The sequence below is a fragment of the Dermacentor albipictus genome, chromosome 4, assembly GCF_038994185.2.
Source record: "Dermacentor albipictus isolate Rhodes 1998 colony chromosome 4, USDA_Dalb.pri_finalv2, whole genome shotgun sequence".
Taxonomy (NCBI): Eukaryota; Metazoa; Arthropoda; class Arachnida; order Ixodida; family Ixodidae; genus Dermacentor; species Dermacentor albipictus.
Window position 1 is genome coordinate 125,058,061 of NC_091824.1, and position 16,324 is coordinate 125,074,384.

Genomic DNA, 16,324 nt, shown 5'->3' on the forward strand with positions numbered 1-16,324 from the left:
GCAGTGCGGAAGGGAGGGGAGGCGGCGGCCTCCACTCCGCCAACAAGTGCGCACTTTTCACGGCCGCGCGCGGTCGTGCGCGCCGTATCCCGAAAGAGATCTGCAGACGGCTCATATTCTGTGCGCACTGTGTTCTCACCGCTCTTGCGCTGAAGCGATAGACAGCACGAAGGTCACTTCGCTCGCTGCTGCTGCCGCGCTTGCTCACACCAGCATTTTGACAGGGAGTGTTCGCGCTCATGGAGTGTGATGTGTTCATGTTTGCTTGCGCACGCTGACACCGTGTTTGTTATATCAGCTTGTAAGCGAATGTTTCCAAGTTTATACGGCCCATAAAACTAATATCCTTACTTCGCATATCTGTCTACTAGTTTGCTACCGCAATCGATGTTTCGCCTTTCAAACGACACTGCGATTTTTTTTTTTTGCATTCTGTGACCCGCTACTCCCTTTTTTGCTCCGACCACTGCAGTGCCACAAGTGGATGAGCTCGAGCCATTCCTCTACTGTGCAGGTAGCGAAGACCAACCAAAAACAGAATTAACGTACAATATTTTCAAACTGCAACAGCTCCCCTCACGCTGCGAAGAATAGCGCATGTCTAAAAGAGAGATCGCAGCACTCAACTATGAGGCCAAGATTAAGTCAATATAATCTTATAGCAACCCTCATTCTTCCGTTTTAAATGTATAAGCATTTTTATGTCTACCCAAAGAGATGATGATGATAACAACTTTATTGTTCCACCAGATAAGGAGGCCCCCTACGCCCCTTCCCCGACTCACCGGCCTAGGGGACGGGGGCCATGACCTCCGCGATTAGAAGCAAGCAAAGAAGTATTTACTCTTCGCTGCTTCTTCCGCCAGGCGAATGGCATGTTGCTGTGAAGTAGGGTCCTCGATCCGCAGCAGTGCTTCCCAGGCCTCTCTACAATTTATATTTTCTTTAGCGCCTGGGGAGCTCGCGCATTCCCAGATGATGTGGTCGAGGGTCCCTCTCGCCCCACAGTGCTAGCACTTATCGTTTTCTCTATCATCTATGTGAACATCGTATGCCCCATGGAGCCGCCCGACTGCCGGAACATGGACGAACGTCTGTAAAATTATACGGAGATTGTCGAAAAATATCAGTTGCGCAGGAGACTGGTGCTACCACCGCATTAAACTCTAAACAATTGAGTGGCAGTCGCATGGTGGCACCTGCAAGCTAGGAACTACGTAAACCCGGCCTGGGCATACCCAACGATAAATTTGTCCATCACGTAACGCAGTGAATGGCTCATACCTCCGTAAGCAAGCAAAAAAATGCAATGGTTCATACCCACGTAAGGCAGAGGCTACAAGCGCTAAGCAAAATGAAGCGAGCAGTGCATACACTGACAGTAATCACCCATACAACACACAGAACAGCATATGTTTCAATAAACAACAAGCTCAAAACAAACGTCCGAACCACCAAAAAAGCATTACATACCCCGCCCCCCCCCCCCTCTCAGCAAATGTAGCGGTGGTTTTGCAACAGCTTGGCTAAATTAACCTTTAATTCCGCTTAATTAACACGAAAGGTCGAGGGTTCGGGTGCCTTAATTAGCTATATCCTAATTAAACCTGCCTTATTATTTTCGCTATGGAACATGATAAGAGAACGACTGATGAGGGTTCATAAGGGCTTATACTGGTCGGGTCAAGTTACATAACATTGATAATAATAATAATATTTGGGGTTTTACGTGCCAAAACCACTTTCTGATTATGAGGCACGCCGTAGTGGAGGACTCCGGAAATTTTGACCACCTGGGGTTCTTTAACGTGCACCTAAATCTAAGCACACGGGTGTTTTCGCATTTCGCCCCCATCGAAATGCGGCCGCCGTGGCCGGGATTCGATACCGTGACCTCGTGCTCAGCAGCCCAACACCATAGCCACTGAGCAACCGCGGCGGGTTAACATTGATAATGGCACCGGAAGATGAGCAAGTGGCACAACGGTTACGCATACTTAGAAAACTACCAGAGGAGTGTCGGCTTTAATTTATTTTTGATACTTTTACCAATCTTCTCATGTGGATCTATTTATGCAGTTCTGTGCTAGGGAAAAAAGAATGTCCCCGTGCGTGCTTCTACGTACTTGTAGGCATCCTTTAAAGCGTGCTTTGCTGTAAGATAACTATGTAATGTAACAAATCCGCAAGTTGTTTATGCTTGTACGCCCACATAAATGCACTTTCACACAAATGTTGATCATGTATCGTACCTTATAAAGAAAGAATAACATGAACAGAACATAAGCCTGTTGCAAATCGATCCACAGCAACCTTCCCATCATGTGCTGGCATTCGCACAAAAGAAACAACAGAAGCGGCTGAAACTGCGATGAAACTGAGATGGAGAAATTTTCTCATAAACATTTTTTAATCTGCTTAGTGAAAATTTCGCCCGAAGGACGATAACTCAGATTAGACGATGAGTACCTGGTAAACATAGGCACAGGCTCGTAACGGCTCGTAGCAACACATGTTATCACATCTGTCGCCAGAAACATAAATGTTATTTCCATTTTCTCTCAGAATATGAACAATTAGACTCAGAACCTGCCCTTGATGAGCCTTTTCAACACGCCTGGTAACGATTCGACGCTGCCAAGTGAAAAAAAAAAACAGAAAAAAAACGTGGCGACTTAAAAGTGCCCAAGCAATGACGTCTTTCTGTCATTGTATGAGTTTTAAACGAAAGTTCCTAGAAGTCCTATACATAGACTGATTCCGCATTAAAAACAGGTAAATAAATAAAGAAAGAAGAGAGAGGAGACAAAACGTAATAAAGACTTCACAGCCCACAGAATACGAGTCAGGTGACCACATTGCTGCGCTTCTCTCAGAGCAACACAAGCGAAGCATTCTTTTCTTTTTTCGCATTACTCGAGGAAGGCATGCAATCCTGTTTCCTATAGGACCTGCACTCGCACCATCGCGGCGACGGCAAAAGGGCTTCGGGCAAACAGCGAGGACTGACGGCGAACGCGGCGTCAGCGTTTTCTTCATCCACGTTTCGCTCTGGCCGCACTTCCTCGAGGAGGAATGCATAAGTTAGCGACCGTGTCCGGAGCCCCGTGTACGTACGGGGGCCGCCCTGGAGCGCTGATTGCAATTTGTCGCTACTAGAGCGCCGAAATGAGCTCTTGGACGAGAGCCGAGCCGTGCGAGTCGCTGAGCCTCAATAAGCACGCTTTTATTCCCTGCAATTTCGCTAGGCTGTTTTTTTTTTTTTTGCCCCCGTGAGCACTTTCGTCATTTCGAATTTCTTCCTTTTCGGTCTCGTCTGGCTTCTGGTAATGTTTTCTTGTGCCTCCCCCACTCTCTTTCTCATTCTATATTCATAATTTCGTTTTGCAGGTTATCCTGACTTTGCCTGTGTCCTCGTTGGCGTTTTATTTATTTCTTTTCTCTCTCTCTCTCTCTCTCTCTCTTTATTGTAGAAGCGCCTTCTCACATAAACTGGAAACTCCTCCAGACATGAAAGCCTCAGATGCTTCTCCTTCGTCTGCTTATTTATTTATTTATTTATTTATTTATTTATTTATTTATTTATTTATTTATTTATTTATTTATTTATTTATTGGGTTGTCACCCATTCCTCAACATCTGCAGTAGCCAGCAAGCCAACAGTACATTCAAACGACGCGTCGAAAAACCACTATCCCGTCGGTCTGTGTTGAATGCTTCAGCTAAGGTAGGACAGAGAGTGATTTTTTTGCAGAGAGGTCAGGTAATGAGGACGACCTACTACGTGATATAACAAAATAAAAAAGAATATCGGCAGGAAATTTGTCAGAGTAACGACGTTAAGTAGCGCGATAAAAACGAAAGAGAGAGAGAGAGAGAGAGAGAGAGAGAGAGATTGTGACTACGAATCGGCGCATTGGCAATCTTGCGGTTCGCCGCGAAATTTATGCTTTTTTAACCTCCTTTTTCTCGCAGGTTAGCGCCTGCGGCATTCTGTATGGAATGCTTTGCGGGTACCTGCGAAAAAAATAAAATGAAAAGAAAAGAGAAAATAATGGTGGGCGTTTTTCTGTCCCGCTCACTCTGTTTGAAAGAAAATGTCAGAGGCTACGGAATACCAGCTGAATTCCTTAGAAGCGTGGAACGACGTTGTTGCCCGCTACCAGCTTTGAGAGTGATGTGAGGACGCGAAACCATTCTCAGCAGGCATCGCTGATGCATTGATTCCTCTGGCAAATCACCACTCTTCACATTGAGCAGCAACGGCAAGAGATGATGATGACGGTGCGATGATGACGACAACAATAATCATGATGTAAAGGAGTAAAGAAGGTGATGACACAAGACAGCCTTCTTAAATATAAGAGGAAAAAAAAAGAAAGGTCACATACAACGAAAGTCACGTACTATCTGAATAAATCTTACGTCTTGTAGGTATCAGCGGTATCGACAGAACCTTATCAATTAGTAGGGAAAGTTAACAAGGAATTCCGATTTAATTCTCTTAGATGAACAGTTTGCTTGAACGAGCTAGGCAGTAGGAAGATGTATTTCCTCTTGCAAGGGGAATCGCATAAAAAACAAGGCGTTATGACTAAAGAAGAAGCATGAGCTCGGGCCCAACTCCGACGCCGCCTATTCAAAGACATGTAAAACACGGAAACGCTTTTTTGAGATAACCCCTGGATCGATTTTATTGAAGTTTGTTGTATTTGACAGAGAAAGTTAAATTGTAGTGACTGTTGGAAGCGGAATCTTGAATTAGGGCTTGAATGTTCTAAAATGAGTTTTGAAAAATTCGTAAGTTTGAAATAAGATAGAACCAAGATGTTTACAAATTCGTACCTCTGCACCAAGAAAAGATATCGCAATCCTGTATACAGCATCCGTTAAGCCATCCAAAGCGAGAAGCTTGGTATTTTAATTGATATCATACGTGAATTTGTTACATTGTTTACAAGGGCTATGCAAAAGCCCTACTGACATATTTGCGGTATATTTGATAGCCATGTATAATACTATATTTTTTTCGATTTAGATGTACTATTAGATGAAAGCTACAAAATTGTAATATCATGTTTTATTGCTGAGTTACGTAGTTGTCAACCTTATAGTTTTGATTTCTGGAAATTAGTTATTTTTGACAATTTTTACAAAAGCATTGCCGGTCTAAATCAAAATTTCGCTACCAACACTCCCTAGATTTTAAATTCTTTATTTAAGTGCAACAAGCTTTATGAAATTTTGTGTAGTGGTTGCCGAGAAAAACGACTTCTCTTTTCGCGTGTATTTAGATAGGAACCCCCGAGCTATAGCTCTTGTCGAATACTATAGCTATAGCTCTTGTCTCGAATACCTCTAATTTACTTTGTTGAAGCAAAACATTCCTAGCGGTCTTTCCCAAACCATTGGCTGGGTCTATTCTCTACAGGATAATGCAATGAAACAACGAACAGTATATACATATTTTAACTGCAATAAATACATCTCTAAGCAACGCACAATTTTTTTAGTCAGGCGCATATTTTTACGTCTTGTTCCCCGAGTTGTGGCTCGTCTACTCTATTGGTTTCTCGCCCAATTATGTGGCCGGATTCTGGAGACAGTGCAAAAGATGGGTCGACCACAGAGGTGGTCAAATGAAAACTATGCTCCTTCGAATGATTGACGCCTTCGCAAACTGCGCGGAGGAGCCAATCGCGGTCGAGAATTTCGATTAGGATCGGGCATGATCGCGATTTAAAGTGGTCGTGTGACGCCGGTATAATGCGCGATCACGGGGGTCGCGTGAGTCAAGTGGATCGCGTGGTGAGGGTCTCCTCGTATTGCCGTCTTTTCGTGCAGGCGCGTAATCCCTATGCTGCAAAACGCGGTGCAGAACGTGAATAGTCTTTACAGCGCTTAATTAGTCACTTCACGGAAGCTTATCTTCGCATAGATTCCAATAGGCAAAAGACGCGATCCTCCGGCCAACCTCACCACTTTTCCTTTCATTAAACGTCTCTCTCTCTCTCTCTCTCTCTCTCTCTCTCTCTCTCTCTCTCTCTCTCTCTCTCTCTCTCTCTCTCTCTCTCTCTCTCTCTCTCTCTCTCTCTCTCTCTCTCTCTCTCTCTCTCTCTCTCTCTTTCTCTCTCTCTCTCTCTCTTTCTCTCTCTCTCTCTCTTTCTCTCTCTCTCTCTCTCTCTCTCTCTCTCTCACTGAGTTCATCGCGCATCATGGATAACCAACTAGCCCAGTCTCACACCGTGCTCCACTGACACGCTGAATAAGCGCAAGCGCGCCAGTGCACGTGGTCTGTAGGTGTTTCTCAGCATTGTAAAATTTGTGGTGCGTTTTACTAGGGCCGGTCGTACGAGTTGTGAGGTGCGTAGCAGGCGGCACAAACGAGTTCACATATGCTTCCGTTCTACCTCGCGAAGACTCTCAACTTTCCTTCGGTTTGTTCTTTTCTTTTTCTTTCCTTCTCACTCGGTGAAGGCGTTGTTTGAGGAGGCACGTGAGAAGTAAGAAAAATGTAGGACTATCCACTGGGTATGTAGAATTCACTCTGCTTTGCGTGTATATTTTTCTTTCCTGCTCCCCGCGGCCCGCATAGTTCGCGTTCTTCCGTTTTAGAGTGCTATTTTTATACAGCATTCACTTTTCTGCCATAGCAGATACATGTATACTAGATCAGGTAATGCCTCCCGCTGCGTTCGTGCTTCATGACCGTGCGCTCTGTTTCCCTCTGCGAGCCTCTATACACTTCTATATAATTTCTTCCTTCTACTTCTTCTGCACTCTTTATTTATTTAGTCTTCTTTTGTTTACGAGAGCGGCACGTAAGTTTGTCTTTCCTTTCTATCAGCCCACATCCGTGCCTATTTTATTATGTCGATTGCGGAAATTGTTTATGGCTTTTTTTTCCTTGTTCTTGTTCAACACAATACTGAAAAGAGGTTCGCGTAATGCAGCGCTTGCGTCGGAGTTCCTCTCATTGAAGATTCGCCCCGCGGGTGCGGTTTGTCGCCTTCAGAACGCTCGCTCGTGCGTCGAGTGGAATGTTGACAGTGTCTTACACTCTGAGAACCTGCAGATTAGCTTTCGCTTTTCATCAGAATACGTCTGCATTAGGCGTCTCATTTTAGATTCGAACACGGGGTTCAAACTTGTAAGTTTGAGCTTGCAGGTTGACCTGCACTATATTTAGAGAGTTCTTGACTTAACGTCTGCAACTTAGGCGTCCTCATTTTAGATTCGAACATGGGGTTAAAAATGATAAGTTTGAGCTTGCAGGTTGCCCTGCACTATATTTAGAGAGTTCCTGACTAAACGCGCCCCGACGCAAAACTGCCTTGTGCAATCGCGGTAAACAGCCACGGACGCCTTTTATGTGGTGCTTTGGTTTCAAACTGAGTTTGCCTGGAGTATAAGTTTTGCGGGGGTAAACAAAAGTAAATGGAAAACAAGGAGACAGGCGGGAAAAAACGGCGAGCCTCTTTTCTGTTTGTCTTTTTTCTTCCGTCAAGCCCTTCTTTTTAACCACTGGAACACAAAGTGCGTTTATAAGTCAACTACGAGCCCGCCTTATATAGCCTGAAGTGTTAGCGATCGCACTACAATGGAATATTAAAAAAAATTATCAGGACAACAGAGAGAAGAAAAATCCTGTCGTGATGTCTTCACTGTCACAACTAAATGGTGAACACATTAACAGAACAATCCCACAATTTAAATCGCTCGATATTTAATAAGCAGATGTTGAAAACGAAGAAGCCTGTCCAATCAAGTAAAAGGAAAGTATCTAAATTGTGTCGCTTGACACAATCATAAAAAGAGGGGCGTCATTAATATGAGAATAAAAACGAGATGTTTACGTAGAGCTTTATTTAATTGCTTTGTTAAGGTGTTTATTTACAGGGTACGAACGACGGGAGAGGTTGAACTCGTTGCAGAGGTGTTACCCTGCGAGCAACCAGAGCTGACACCGAACGTAAATGCTGGTGAGGAGTCTGGCTCGCCAGAGGTTCTTCTTCGCTACAACTAATTTTTTTTCTTTCGTCAAGTTGCTGGTCAATCGCAGAGTTCTGTTTTACGCGCGCCAAGGCTAGAAACCGACACAAGGGACCGCATTTCGTAAGAAAATGCTTCCTTCGATTCCATTCGTTTCATCTCATTTGTGCTGCCAGATGACCAATTCCGATGACGGCGGGTGTGTTATGAAGTACTTTAGGAAACATGGCTCCAGGGGCCGTGTTAACACTTTAGTGATTTCTTCCACTTTGCATTCGCTTTACTATTTGCGGATGACTAGCATGAAGACGTTATCGTGCCATATCGCCGGCTCCAGCCAAGCTTGGCAGAACGAATGATAAAAAATGAATGAAATTGACGTAAATTAGTTCTGACCAAAATGAGCTCCTTTATCTCAAGGACTGGCACACGTAATGAATCGTAAACTGAGCCCGATGTAATGCGAGACAAAGCTAAATTTCATTACATGATTCCCCTCTTGCTATCGCTACGCGTAGGTGTGAGATTCACATATGCGAGCCTAAATAGAGAGGTAAAAGGGCATTTTATGTGGACGGTTCGTTGCGGCTATCATTTATTGCACACTTTCTTGCATGGCCAAGAACTGCCTATAACTTCATAGATAAGTGAGCTCTTTATTTTTATTATTCAGGATGTCTAGGCAACTGGAGGCATAGGAAAGAAAGGAAATAATGTAAAAAGCGCGTTACGTGATGGATGGTGTCACTAGCCTATGCAAACGAAGGTCGAATCAAAATGAAAAAAATTAAGATAAATAAAGGCTTTCGAACAATACGACTCTTTCCCGTGACAGGCGCAAGCGCCGTACACGTTTGGGCACAACCACAGTATAGCTCTCCTCCTGCATCTAAATTGCAGCACGTCGTTAAGCCCTCTCGGTTCTGCCTCGTTCGATTCGCGTCCAGCTATGCGGGGAGAAACAATACTCGCTTCTGACAAGGACGCTGTTTTCTCGGTCAGGCGAGCGCACAACAAGCGGGTATCGTTAATTGCAGTCGCCGTGGCTATATCTTTGCAGGCGTTCTTGCTGCGTACGCGGCGAGTCTACGCCTATCGAAACGTCAATCGATACGAGCGTGAGTTGACGCGTGGCAGACTCCCACGTTGAGGTGTATGCCGACAAAGTTCGCGGTGTAATCGCGAATGCGTGATTAATACGATTCGTAATTCAGACAGCCACTGCCGAGAGTGCTTTACGCGTCCGGATAGACATTAAAGGTTAAACAGAAAAGGAGAATAAGAAGGTGAACGAGAAAAATACGAAAGATAAACGAATGCGCGCGAGATACATAGAATGTTGTCGCCGTTCTATGTAGCCATGAAAGAGATTGGTCTAATCAGATTGCGCGTTTTAAGCGAACAGTGTTGTACATTCGGCAATGTACGCGAGCGCCAGCAATTACTCTGGAATATAGTACGACGATACGTATACAGAGGACGGATATGACCCGAGAGTTCATTCGACTACTGTGCCCGGTGCTATCGTTGTACTTTGATCATTGCCTGTCTTTCTGTGCGCACAAAAGAAGAAGAGTTAACTTCTTGACTAACGCTTTTCGCCATACTCCCATTCTTCGCCTTCACAATACTAACGTGACAATGCACACGAGCCAGGAACAGAGAGAATTTAAGGACACGAGTCGTTAATCCGAGTTCACACTGCGTGACCACCTCCACAATGCGGAAGTAAGACATTCCGGTTTTCGTTTGGCTTATTTTCTTCGTCGGAGGTGCGTTTCGCGACAACGCGGAATTACTAGTTGTGGGCGGCTACCGCTCGCCGACCGAAACAGGCGCAGGGAAGCTGCTTACGAGATGCAGCCGCCATTCGCATCCTATGTCCGTTCATACCACTACGCGCGGTCCGCAAAACCCACGCGAATCTTTCATGCGCGTGATGCGTTCGAACAGGCTGGTAACGACTCTAATTAAAAAGTTTCCTTCGCAGCCTCTGGTACTGGCGCTGTGCCATGGAATGAAGGAGAAAGAGGGAGAGGAGGGCGCGAAATTTGAATACAAAACGCGAGGCTGTGCATCGGTACCCTCGAGTCCTTGTGCGATGGCATCGGACTTTTCGAGGCGTCTCCCCCTCGCTCGCTGTTATTGCTTTTGACGAAGCTCGTTAGTGGCGGCTTTGCGTTGTTGTATAAGACGCTCGGCGACCGACGACGCAGAAAAATTTCGCGGTCGGTCGGATTCGCCGGCTATACAGCAACGCGTGCAAAGTTATCTGCGGCTTCGCGAGCGAGCGAATTCGAGGTTACGCGAGACGGTTGTTCGCGACACCTAATCACCGAGCAAGAGCGGTCGCGCATCGAATGGGACATCGCGACTGGCTAATAAGATTGTCTGTCGGGGCGTGGCTTTCCTTACGGCCATTGAATTGCGAAAGCGGTCTGCGAAGGCGCGCGTCGCTGCGGCGACAAGTCGGAGCGATTCTTTCGACTCGCCTCGTCGAACGCTTGTAGTTGGAGCGGTGGCTTGGACGAGTGGTGCGCTGCACGACGCGTGGGAGCTCTGCGTAGAAGATGTAGAGACTCCTGCAAAAATTACACGAGGAAGCTCTGGCGCTGAGGTCGTTCACCTACGATGGGAACGATGGGTATAGCGCACGGATTTGTCTTGTCTTCGTGCATGTGACTTCAGACGTTCTTGTGGCTTAACTGTTTTTCGTTCACACTTCATATTTCACAATATTCGAGCAATCGTAGCCTTCCGAAGCCGACGAAACAGTAAGTCAATCAGTAAGAAAATTTGCACATGCGTAATTATTGCGAATTGTTGCCTTTGTAACCCAATGTTCTCTTCTTCTTCTTCTTCTCCATCATCATCATCATCATCATCATCATCATCCTGGCTACGCCCACTGCAGGCCAAGGGCCTCTCCCATACTTCTCCAACTACCCCGGTCATGTACTAGTTGTGGCCGTGTCGCCCCTGCAAACTTCTTAATCTCATCCGCCCACCTAACCTTCTGCCGCCCCTTGCTACGCTTCCCGTCCCTTGGAATCCAGTCCGTAACCCTTAATGACGATCGGTTATCTTCCCTCCTCATTATGTCCTGCCCATGCCCATTTCTTTTTATTGATTTCAACTAAGATGTCATTAACTCGCGTTTGTTCCCTCACCCAATCTGCTCTTTTCTTATCCCTTAACGTTACACCCATCATTCTTCTTTCCATAGCTCGTTGCGTCGTCCTCAATTTAAGTAGAACCCTTTTCGTAAGCCTCCAGGTTTCTGCCCCGTACGTGAGTACTGGTAAGACACAGCTGTTATACACTTTTCTCTTGAGGAATAATGGCAACCTGCTGTTCATGATCTGAGAATGCCTGCCAAACGCACCCCAGCCCATTCTTATTCTTCTGATTATTTCAGTCTCATGATCCGGATCCGCGGTCACTACCTGTCCATGCAGATGTATTCTCTTACCACTTCCAGTGCTTCGCTACCTATCGTAAACTGCTGTTCTCTTCCGAGACTGTTAAACATAACTTTAGTTTTGTGCAGATTAATTTTTAGACCCACCCTTCTGCTTTGCCTCTCCAGATAAGTGAGCACACATTGCAATTGGTCCCCTGAGTTACTAAGCAAGGCAATATCATCAGCGAATCGCAAGTTACTAAGGTATAAGCATTAACTCTTATCCCCAACTCTTCCCAATCCAGGTCTCTGAATACATCCTGTAAGCACTCTGCGAATAGCATTGGAGAGATCGTATCTCCCTGCCTGACGCCTTTCTTTATTGGGATTTTGTTGCTTTCTTTATGGAGGACTACGGTAGCTGTGGAGCCGCTATAGATATCTTTCAGTATTTTTACATACGGTTCGTTTACACCCTGATTCCGTAATGCCTGCATGACTGCTGAGGTTTCGACTGAATCAAACGCTTTCTCGTAGTCAATGAAAGTTAATATAATGGTTAGTTATGTTTCGCACATTTACTAGAGAGATGGTCAACAGCAAATGATATGCGTATTCACGAAAATGAAATAAAAAGCTGTTATATTCTGACCAAGGAATAAAAGAATTCCATCTTATCAAGACATAAATAGTACTGAGTGCTCACACTATTGAACCTCTTCCCCATTTTATATGTCTGGGCAAAACTGTTTCCCGCATATAGGAGCTGGGATCGCCACGTGAGACAAGTCCTGGTCCAGAAATTAGCTCAGATGATAGGTGTAATTGGTGGGATTCGATACTTGCTTCAAAGGAATCAAGCTTCTGTTCTATCACTCGCTCTTTTGCTCTCGTTTAAAATATTGCCCACTAGTATGGGGTGCAAATACGGTCACTAATCCTAGTCAGATATACTTCGTTAAAAAAATGTGTTACATATATATTCAATGTGAATTTTGCGTAATTTACTAACGTTTTACTCGGCAGTTCAGGAATAGTTAAGGTACGCCAGATATGCAATTATACGTTAAGCAGGAAATTCAAATTAGAAATTCGCAATAACATAACAAATTTGCTGGTTTTATCCAACTTACGAGTTAGACATTTAAGTTATCGCACACGTCATGGAGAAAATTGGAAGGTAGACGCAGTACGATTAAACTCCAGAAAACAGCGCTTCTCTTACACTCTTCCCTCCCTTCTAAATCACTATGACCTTAACAATTTTGACTTGCTTAACTGTTGATACCAGCACATCCACAAATTACATACAGTGACGTATAACTCTGAGATTTCGATTACTTAGCACTTGTTTCTGTTTTGCAGTTTGTATCAGCATCAAATCGAGACTCTTGTGTTTAATTGTTTTATTTGGTTGCATGTAGCTGTTTATAACAAGTTGATTTCTATACTGTTTTTTTCGCTGTATTCAATGTATTTGTTCTAGATATTTGCAGCTAGATAGTATTCAGATTAAAAAAAAATTCTTCAACTTCATTTTTTTTCTATTATGCAGATTGTAATAATTTATTAAAATCTTTTGCAACTAAGTATTAGCTTTGCATTTCCATATTTTATTGTGCATGCTCTATTGTAGTAGGCTGTCTGTTACATGCCGATTTTTCTTTTCTTTATTTACCATAGTGCTGTTACGGTTCCTACTTTTTGTCTATGGGGCTGCAAACTATTCAAGCTGTTTAAAAAAACCATGTTTTGTGACAGTCCTTCTTTCTGTCTCTTGACAGAATGAAAATAAACTTAATTTGATTTGATTTGATGGGAACGACATCGCTCGTCCTGTGTTCTTTTTTTGTGCTGTTCGGTCAGCGCACGACTCGTACAGGATAATTTCCACCCTAACCACATTCCCTACCTACCCTACCATATTCTACCTACCCTACCTACCCTACGATACCACCCTACCATATTTTCTATCCTCATCATTTCTGAAAGTAGGCATATTCAGTATGAACTTTCCCTCTCCATTCTTTTTCAATGAAAATGTTTTCTGATATTTCGTTATGTTCAGGTAAAGAAACGGTCATAACCCGTGGGGATATTCCGATTTCAATTAGAGCTAAATCCATCCAAAAGACGTCTACTCAAGGAGCAGAAGCCTACGAACAGAAGTGAATGTTCCTTAACGGCAGTGGTCAATGACTAAAAGAGCACGATGCAAGTGGAAGTTGTATCTTTAAATGCAGCAGCGTGGGACCTTTCTTGTTTACCCAATCACTTGGTTAAAATGAAGCTTCAGAATACGTTCAGCAACTGTTGAGACTTCCTAAACAAGTGAATCGTATCATCGCCATGCGAACCGCGGGCACTAACGAACATTTCACGTGTGAAACACGTGAAGTGTTGCCGTGTACATCCGCGCTTTCTTGTTAGTCAATGCTAAGCCACATCTTCTGCGAGGCAGCGAAAAAATGACCGAAGCATGCGAAAAGCATCGAAAGGGAAGTGGGTTTTGAGCAGCATTGCCGCAGCGTGTAGTTTAGCGGACGCTGATTAACTGAGAAACTTGGCGTGCACATTTCTTGTCTGGAATGACGTGGTACTGACGAAGGAAAGGGGGCTTTGAGCGGAGCAATTGCAGAAGTCAAGAGATGGCGACGTTCGGCCAAATCTTGGAACACGAACGAATGCAATTAATTTCAACTGTTGTGGTTAGAAAAATAGAAATATCAGTTTATTATGTGTATGCCCTTTGACCGAGCGTCTTATTTTCCATTTTGTTTAAATGTAGGGGTGTGCAAATATTCATTTTTAAACCCGAATTGAACACGAATAGAGTAGTGCCAGAAGCGAATCGAATCGAATATCGAATACTTTTCGAGAAGTTATCGAATTATAAACGGCTGTTTTAGCAGTTACTATAAAATGTTAACGTACTAGTGTTCATAACGTTAGCAAGCTTGTGCCATTAAATTGCACGTTATGAAACGCAGTTCATTAAAAGCACGAAAGGAACAATTAAAAGATATAAGCTGTTGGTTCGCATACAAAAAGAAGTCTTCGGAGAGTGCGAATTATCATGGCACTGACGGTAAAGTCCGGCTCCCATATCAATGCAATCGGCACCACTACCTATGTTCTCACGTTCGGTGCCATTAATAGGCCCGCGAGGATGAAATTTAGCAAACTTCTGCTCCAAATTTATGCTTGATTGCGCATACTCGATGTTTTGAAATATTCAAAGGCTGTTCAAAAATATTCATATTTACGAATAGTGCACACTCGATTCGAAGACCTAATCGATTCGAAGACGCTATTCGATTCGTTATTCGTAAGTTTGATATATTCGCACGTCCCTGTTTAATTGTCATATCATTTTCTTTCGCTATACCACCTGAGACATTTTAATGTGTTTCGCTATCTCAGCACAGCAGCTGAGGGAACTGCTCCACCCCGTGGGCCATGGACTCAAGTTGGCGGGATAATGGCTAGACACAACGATATATAGGTAGATAGATGGACAGCCATATACCAGGAAGTGCGTGAAATATCTTAAGAATGCTAATAGTATTAAAATTCCGGCTTCTTCCCTGCTCGCAGTGGATGGTGGGACTATATATGCGAACGTAAAATAACCTTTCAAACGTCCTTCAGTATAGTTCGCGCGCTTCCTGTTTCTCTCCCGATAGAACGAAATACGGACTGCTTTGGCTCTGCATAGCTGTTATATCTTCCAGTGACGTGCCTGTTTCAGCGGCACACCAGGCGTTATATTTAGGTGTTTTTTTTTTCGTTGCTCACGAAATATTTTCTTTTTTTTTGGGGGGGGGGGGGCATGCAGCGGCGACAGTTTTGCTCCTGTTTTGCCTGCCGCAATATGTGAACGGTTATTGCGGTCACCACACAAAATATAAACTGTGTAAAATATCGTCAAATGAGAAAAGGACGCGGTAAAACCGAAAAAGAAAGTGTTCAGGGTTGGTGAAATAGTCATTCATGCAGAGTCTACTTTCTCCGCTTCAGACGATGCCTCCTAACAAAACAGAAGCCATCAGAATGTTACAGCTGAGTCAGGCGCAAACCTTAAACATTTTGTCACGCTTCTATTAGTACCTTACAGATTCGCATATAATTTGCTTGCAATGCTACAATCACCATCAGACGTTATCGGAAATTGTGGTATATGCGAGTACAAACTGCCTATGTTAAAAAGAAACGATGATATCATCGTTTCTTTTTAACATAGGCAGTTTGTAGGCAAGGCAGTTTGTAGGCAACATAGGCAGTTTGTAGGCAGTTTGTAGGCAGTTTGTATTCAGCAATATTGCTGAATATAGAGTAGCTTGTTGGCTTGTAGTTTCCTTTCTACACTTGCCGGTATTAGGAAATGTGGACGAATGCTCGTTCGCTGTATTCATTTTCACGTACTCGTAGGAAAGCTGACGCTGTTTCGAGATCGTCGGCGACAGGAGCGCTTTAACGAGCGCGCTGAGGAGGCCACAAACTTCATTTCTCCTACAGGTGGCATAGAAAAGCAAGGCAGGAAAAATGGCGTCTCGGAAATCCGCGTATGAACGTCGCTTTGCGTGTAAATTACAACGTCTCGATCAACAGATTCGCAGGTACGTTTTCCTTTGAAACATTAGACGGCCGCTGCGCTCGATCCCCGTGTGTTATACGTGGTGAGAAATTTGCTGACACGTCGATTCCGTGCCGCCGCGCAATCATCTCCGACTAGGATCGCCGGCGACGGAGAACACGACACCCGCCCGGCCCGTATGCATATATACAAGGAGCGCTCGCAGCTTCCTTGGGTATCGGCTTCGGTGACCTGCACTGAGCGCATTCTATGTTCTTATGCTTGAACGGAACTCACCGCGGTGGCTTTAGCGGCGATGGTGTCGCGCTGCAAAGTACGAGGTTGCGAGATCG

General features: G+C 44.3%; 1 protein-coding gene across 1 annotated transcript in view; it reads right to left on the reverse strand.

Annotated features, from left to right (window-relative positions):
• Positions 1-10,614, reverse strand: part of Pldn (biogenesis of lysosomal organelles complex 1 subunit pallidin) — a 31,066-nt gene extending 20,452 nt beyond the window's left edge. The window contains exon 1 of the mRNA XM_070537556.1: positions 10,485-10,614. The gene's annotated coding sequence lies outside the window, so the exon portion shown is untranslated. The remainder of the gene's footprint in view (positions 1-10,484) is intronic.
• Between the last annotated feature and the right edge of the window lie 5,710 nt (positions 10,615-16,324).